Below are 7,961 nucleotides of genomic sequence, written 5' to 3'. Positions count from 1 at the left end.
AAATATAATATAATAGAAATAGTGCAGAATAGTCTACAAGTTATTGGAATATACTTTTATTTTTCACACAGTAAATGAGCTTCAAAACAAGTTTCTAAATTATTGACTTAAAGTGGACCTATTATGCTATATTTGAAACATATATTGTAGGGCCATACCTATATAAAACATGTCTGTGAAGTTTTTTTTTCAAAATACCTGTCATGTCTAAGAAACTTATTGTGAAAGATAATTATTTTTGTTTTGTCATGTCCCTTTGTCCTGTGCTTTATGTTTATTCCAATAAGTAATTCTCCCTCTCATTTCAGGCCTCCACGCTCCCCGCCCCTATCCGTCTCCTGTGTCCGTGATTGTTTTCCCCGCCCTGATTGTTTCCACCTGTTTCCCCTTACCCTGTGTATACATTGTGCTAGTCCCCTCCTGTCCATTGCCAGTTCGTTTCCTCATTTAGGATACACGTACAAGCCTACTCCACGGACATATTACATTCCTCTAAGCTCATGATCATAGTCCTTGTTTTTCCTCGAAATAGTGTTATTGTTTTTCCCTGTTTTGTTACTGTGACAATACCAGTAAAGTCTTTATTTTGAACACTACCTGAGTCTGAGTTAAGTCGTGCATTTGAGTTCATGCCTCAGAGTTCACCCCTTGACAGTGCCAAACAGATCATGCATTTTAGCCATGCCTCATTTCGCTCTATTTGCTCTTTTCCAGACCTGTTTTTGCAACGGCTGATTCTGCTTTTGTGGCAGACTACAGCGACACCTACAGGCCTGGCATATGTACTACAGCATCTCCAGCGCTTTCGAGCGGTCTCTCATTCCCCTGATAGGTGGAGAGTTGCCCATATAGGCGGAGCACCCCTTTTCTGATGTCAGAAAAATTCAAATAATAATCAGCTCCGTTGCAGCCCCGTTTTTAGAGATATGGGTATAGAGGAAAAGAGAGAGGGTTGTGTTTTCTGACACACCGGGGACACATATTCATGTATAAAAGGCGTACAAAAGTGCATTTTGCATGATAGGTCCCGTTTAAGTTTACTTGAGTGCAAATCACAGCATTTCTCTGACTGCATATCCTGTACACAACTGCAGAGTTTGCTTTATCAAACCAAATCAAATCAAGTTTTATTTATATAACACATTTTTAAACGATTTTTGGTCGAGCCAAAGTGCTGTACATATAATAAAAATACCCTACAGTAAAGACACTTTACAGCAAATACAACAGCACAGTTTGTGCAGCTTTAACCTCTTAGCTTCTCTGCCTACAGTGAATAATAAATCATAACAATTTAAACAGGTCTTATGTAACTCAAATATTCTGCAGTATGCATGCACGTCATGGAGCTGCATTCCTCGCCGGACTTTGCACATTAATGCAGGATCTCGGCAATAAGTCCTGAGAGCTCATGCTGATGGACTGAAGAATGTAATTAGAGGAAACAGACTGCATTAACCAGCGCTGGGTCTACAGGCAGCTCTCATGCAATCTGTTGACGGATAATTTGTTTTCAAGTTTATTTTTTGTCAGCTGAGATCAGCATTGTGGATAGCTATACCTTCAGATACAATTACTTCAGGGAGTTTATTCTTGCATGTCATATTTATCACTTGTTCCTCAATGTTGTTGATTGTTGTTGGCCCTTTTTATTCAAATGTAATTCAGACAATTTTATTTGTAAAGGATATAACAAGACGTCACTTTTTCCAATTTCAATGCTTTTATACTAATGAAAATAAAAGTGTAAGACCAAAATAAATAATAAAAATGGACGATGTCTTAAACTATTTCAGTGCAGAAGGTCACAGGACAAAGTTATGGTTGTGATGAATTTTGGTTTGAAGATGAATATAGTTACCAAATAGTCACTCAGACTAACCATTAACCTCTTTGCATTTCATATTTATGTTTTTTTTGCATAATTTTCTCGTGCAAAGCACATAGTAACATTGAAAAGGAAAGTGCTATAAATGTACCTTATTTTTTTTCATTTTGTTTAATTATGATTTCACAATAACAGCATAAAGCAACATTTCAAAACTATGAATAAATACCTAAACACATATGTCATACCTCTAACACTGCTCATGATTGACAGCTGTTCTCATGCACTAGAATTAGATCCCACAGAGGACGGTATGTCAGGTGGGGATCCTCTGTGGTTTTTGAGGGCTGTTACTGGCCGTATCCTCAGGGGAGGTCCTGCCCAGCGTGGCGCCACGGCGATGGGCCTTCCCTCGCCCTGGCAACCAGACTGGGGTTAAATTAGGAAAGGCTAACCCCAGAACTGTGGTGGAGACGAGGGCGAGGTCAAACACTTTGCTTTGATGATGGTGGAGGATGAAGAGCGAAGCAGACAGACGCTCTTCATCAGGGAGAGGACGGAGAAAGAGCTGCAGGTCACTTAGGTTGCTGATGTTGTGAACATACATGGAGATAAAGCTGATTCAAGTGCATCTAGCAAGAGAGACACTCAATCAAAAAAAAAAATACTAGGATTATTGTGAGTCCTGCGAAAACTGTTTGCAGCATTGGTTTCTATTATTACTCCATTGTGCCACATGTTTACCCTTGCTTTGTGAGAATACATGAAGTATAGTGTCCCTGCATCAACAGTTCCCAACTGAGGGTTCAATCTTTTTACAAACACTTAAAAACAAACACAAACAATTAAAACAAAAAAAACTTGACATGTACATGTGAAGAATGGATACATTTGTTTATAGGCTCTATTTGAGCTACAAACATCCCCATGCTCTGCTAACTGGCAGTACAGCAGTAACATTACCACAAAGCTAAGCTACAAATCTAAAGCTAAATACATTATGTGGAACTTTGCACTCCAGACTGTTGATGCCATTCAGATAGAAGCATTTAATGTCAACTATAATAGCCAACCTATGGAGTTAGCATTAATTACCTAGCTAGCTACACCTACAGCTGCTAGAATTGGTTAGCGACTACAGTCATTACAGACAACCAAAACTGGCAGGCCAGAAAAGAGAACCCTTCTTGCTGATTCTTCTGAACTCTATGCAAAAATCTGTGTTGTTGACCCAAAGATAACTCCATGGTTTGAGGACTTTTACCATCACCTCAGGCGTGTGTGCTGAGGAGGAGGCACTGACGGAGAATACTTGAAGTTGTGGATGATTTGTCCTTTCAAAAATACATTTTCCCAAACAGATATAACTGGCCGTGGAACACATCAAAGCTGACATCTAAAAATGAGAAGGCCTGTCATTGGCTATACCCCGGCCATATTGTGAACACATGGTCCCAGGAGACGCTTTTACCAAGTTTGGTGAAAACATCAAGACCTAATAGTGTTAGAGAGTGAAAGGAAACCGTTGGGGTGCAATAAAGTGACCAATAAAGAGAGTGTATCGAGTAGTTTGGGTTATGAACTCTGCGGCCTCGTTGGGAGTCGGATATCAGCGCTGGAGAAGCGTAGATGAATGTTTTCATGGATACAGACGGGGAACGAGGGCCAGCTGTCGACCTGATGTGTTCTTGTTCCCACATGACTGGGAATAGATCTGACTGTGTGATTAGACTGCTGTCTCACATCCCCGTGACCTAAAATGCTTTCACAGCGAATAACTCTCTGCAGATTGTAGACTGTAAGAAATGAGTGATAGAATTGGATGCAAAATTGTTTTACCAGCGTAGAAAAAACACTTATTTTTGAAAATCTGCACACACTCATGGACTCATTGAGGGTGGCATGTCTGGATGGTAATCATAGAGTCTGCGTGCTCTGCAAAAGCAAGTTCTCAAGTTTGAATCCTAAGTAGTTATTTGCACATCAACAGCTGTGCGGTCATCACGTTTTGAGGCAAGACATGTACCTGCTAACACAGCTTTCAGACAGTATTTGGCACCGTATACATAATTTGAATGGAATATATGATTAAATCGAATACAATTACAATTTTCTTTGTTTATAAGGACTCAAAATCACATTTGAAGACTCACCTGACATTCAAACTGCCATACTGTCTAAAATACTGAACTTCACAAACACTTTCCTGCATTATATTCCAGTAATGCTGGGATGCCACATCGCTTCAGATTAAATTGAATTTAGTGCATAGCTAAAATATTGGTTTGCAACCAAAAGAAAATTTGACTTTGATCTGTACTTTCCGCCCTGTTCAACCAACATCATCATTTAAATGTCATGTGGCCGACTGTGGATTTTTGATTTACCTCCATAGTTTTATTATAAACCTGTTTACTTGTTGTCATGAGGAACATCTGCTCTGAAGTATCTGCTCTAAAATGCACTTTCTCTTATACTCTAACATTCTTCCAAACAAACAGAAATCTATTCACCATAAAATCTTATTTGTTTGTGTAATTCTTCTCATTCTTCTTAACCACACGGGAAGGATACAGTATGTAGGGGTTACACTGTTTGGATATTACTTAAACAAACTTTACAGTGAGAATGTTTCCAATTTCCATGAGAAAGACTTGCAGTAAACCCAGCTAATCTGCACTCATAGCATCTGAAAACAAACACTGGGGATTATTTGCTGACCGGCTCGCCTGAACTCTCGACCACACAGCCTTAATCCGGCTATCCAAAACACTGCACTGACACAATAAAGAACAATAACGTCTCTCCCTCCTGTCACAACAAATAAAAGTCTCACGTTAGTGCGCTACACAGTGAGTACTATTCAGTGGCTGCCAAAACGATGTTAACATGTTTTATATTTGTAACAAAACAGACCACTTAATCCCATTTACATCTCTTCTGCTATATCTGTGATTTATTTTAAATAAAAAACGGGTTAGCAGTTTTACTTAGTTGACATATTTATTAATAATTGTTAAGCGTATTTATGTGACGTTAGCTCCATTAACGTACCTTGTAGATTTTCCTATCTTGAATGGATTAACGTTAGTCACAACGATGGCATTGGCGCTCATTATAAAAAGAAAAAGCAGACAAAAAAAGAAGTACCAATAAGAGTAATGTCTTTCCAGACAATAAACTGTCTTTCTGTTTTGAATTTCAGAGATTTCGATATCAAAAGCAACACAAGAGTCAGGAAAAAACTGATGTATCTGAGAAATACAACATATTGTGATGTATTTAAGAGAAACATGTTTTATGCATAGTCAAAAATATTTGATATGCCATGGATAACCATGATAAATGATTCAGTCAAATGTCCCTATGTTGTTGGGTTGTTTAGACGAGACAAAGACGGGTCATTGAAATCTGAGATTAGAAAAAACAAGAAGAGGGATATTAAAAAAGATAATGCACAATAGATTTAGGTGTGTTGATAACTCAATATACTGTTTAAGTTTAGAGACGCTACCTGATGATAATTAGAGCATTTTAGACATGGGTCTATTCAAACCAACTGTGCAGCCATGGTTAAAGTCAAATATTGAACCTTTATATCAGCTAAAGCAGGAATACTCCCTGAATTAAAACTGGTTCATATTCAGTCTCCTGTCCTGCCCTGCCCTTGTACTACACTACGGGTCAACTGACACATAAACTCTTGTCTCCTCTTTCTTTAAATTTCCGTCTGGGGTTGAACCAGAGCCCCTCGGCAGTGCTACCGTTGTTCTGCTGCAGTCTTTCCTGACGTCAGGTGGTTATTTGAAGAGGGGTCCATGGCTCCTGGTCAGGTTTCTCTCAGGCCCGAGGCTCATCCCATCTCCCTGACCCCCTGGGAAGCGGAGGTCACGCATGAGAGCAGGGGAATGAAAAGGGCCATTCCTCTGATTTATGGCCCGACGCAGCCATAGGATACCTTCAGCTCAGGGATGGTTTTTGTTACGGAGGCGGGGGTACACCGCAGATTTCCCCCATCACCTCCAAGGTTTGGTTTAAGATTTCAGCCATTTAGCTTGGTATACAGAGTCAAAGGAGCAGTAGCTGAAATGGTGGGTTAGGACAATAAGCAGGTACAACACAGCCATCGCTTGCTTTTGTCGGATTCTCTGGTAGATTCACAGATGTGAGCCAGCTGTTGGATTCTGAAACGGTAAAACATAACTTATTCGACTGCTGCTGCTGCTTTGGATCATTCCACCCATTCTTGGACTCACTTATGAGGATTTCATTTTATTCCTGTATCAAATGAAACTCACGTTCCAGTCCCTCTATCGTTATTCAAACCTAATCTGCCGTCAAAATTCCTACACGTTTTACTGTCTTTCGTAAGAGTTGGAAGAAGAAGTAGAGCTTTGGTTGACGAATGGTTGCATCGGATGCCATATGACCGCAATGTCACCGGTTCAATTTCAGCCAGGTCCCTAATTCTTTGCTCTCAACTCCGTCGGAAAAGTCACGACAAATAACAATCATCATTTGATTTGTTCGGACACAACACTTGAAAAATGCCCAACTTTGTCTTAGAATTTGTAAAAAAGTACAGTGCCCGTTGAAAGCAAATCAGGCCCATTTATTATGCTGCTAAGACCTTTACGTAGTTATTAATTTTGCTACTTTTCCAGTGTTTAGGGACTAAGAAACCGTGTGTGGTAAGGAACTAGGACACATCTCTTGTCCTCCACAGCAACTTCAGTTCCCATACTGCCTCTTCAGAGTCCCTCATGCTCTTAGCTTTCTGATTTATCTGGCACATCACTGATTAAACTGTGCCATGGCTGCTTATTAGCTATCATGTTTTATTCTTGCATTTTACAGACCTCTGTGCTACTTTTGTGTGTTCTGACTGCCTCTCTATCCCTGAGTCATGAAGCTAGCTTCTCTCAAGCGTAGACATCCACAGTCTGCTGGAGCTGCTGGCGCTGAAGAACTAGGTCAGATTTGACACACTTCAGAACCCATGCTCACCCTGACACACATTATTGCATCTCAAAGCACCGAGGAAGAAATCCCAGCTGAAAATGCATTTCAGTTTGAGGTCCACTCGGACACAAAGTGATAGTATTTGACCCGAGTTGTTGTCAAACAGCTAGACTGGAGGTTTTTAGCCAAAGAGAAGCTCATGTTCTGCCTGCCTCTGCGATGTGACGCTGAAAGAGTCTTGTTGTGACAGTTGCCAGAAGCGTTCAAGAGCACAGTGAGTTTAAAACTCCAGGCAAGAAAGGAATCACATTTTTTTATTTGTTGCCCTAGAGAAAAGTCTGTTTTGCTTTTGTGGCAGTAAGGAAAGGACACGAACAAAGTAAACCCACAACTGCCGGTAAAACATGTTAAAACAGTATGGCATTATTGGGAGATTAAAGTGCTCTAAATAGTTTTGTGAAATTTCATAATATGTTTTATTAAATTAAAACTTTGAACCAGTTTTGAAGTCATATTTGGGTCAAACACTTTCCGGTCAAGATTTGCTGCTATAGGCAAAAGTGTAGAGCAGGAGGTCTTTGGACCCCCTGTGGCTATATTTTTTACGTGAGTGGAAAACCACATCAGCAGCATCAAAGCCTACAGTGGTGGTGAATTCCTGCCAGTTTAACATCCACTCTTCAAATCAGGGTTTTTCTGCAAGCTCATCAAAATTCTTAAGCAGGTACAGCAGCTCGACTTTACCCCGAAAAGCTAGACACTAAACCAAACTAAACCACGTAAGCCCTGTAACAATACACAATCTGAATTGTCGTCTACAGCTGTTGTCTGTTTGTTTCCATGCAGACTGTGGAAGAAAGGCCAAACCCAAAACAAGACCATATGTTTAAACCTTGTCCTATGAACCCAAAACAGGATGTCGCAGCAGGTCGTCCGGTCACAGTAACTGACATGGACACAGACACAGGAGGGCTATTGTTTTCCTCCAGCTCTGGAAAGGAGGTAAGGGAAGTGTGGTAAAGGGATGTAGAAATTGGAGGTTTGTGTTTATGTGTGTAATTACACTGTATGTGTTGCAGTTAGAAACTTACATACTTTAGAGCTATCTGAAGAAACAAAGCATTTTGCTCACTGTCTGAAAAACAGAGCCCCGGGACCATGTCAGAAGATT

This window comes from Notothenia rossii, assembly GCF_949606895.1.
Source record: "Notothenia rossii genome assembly, chromosome: 7".
In the NCBI taxonomy this organism is placed as follows: domain Eukaryota; kingdom Metazoa; phylum Chordata; class Actinopteri; order Perciformes; family Nototheniidae; genus Notothenia; species Notothenia rossii.
Note: the sequence above shows the minus strand (reverse complement) of the source record.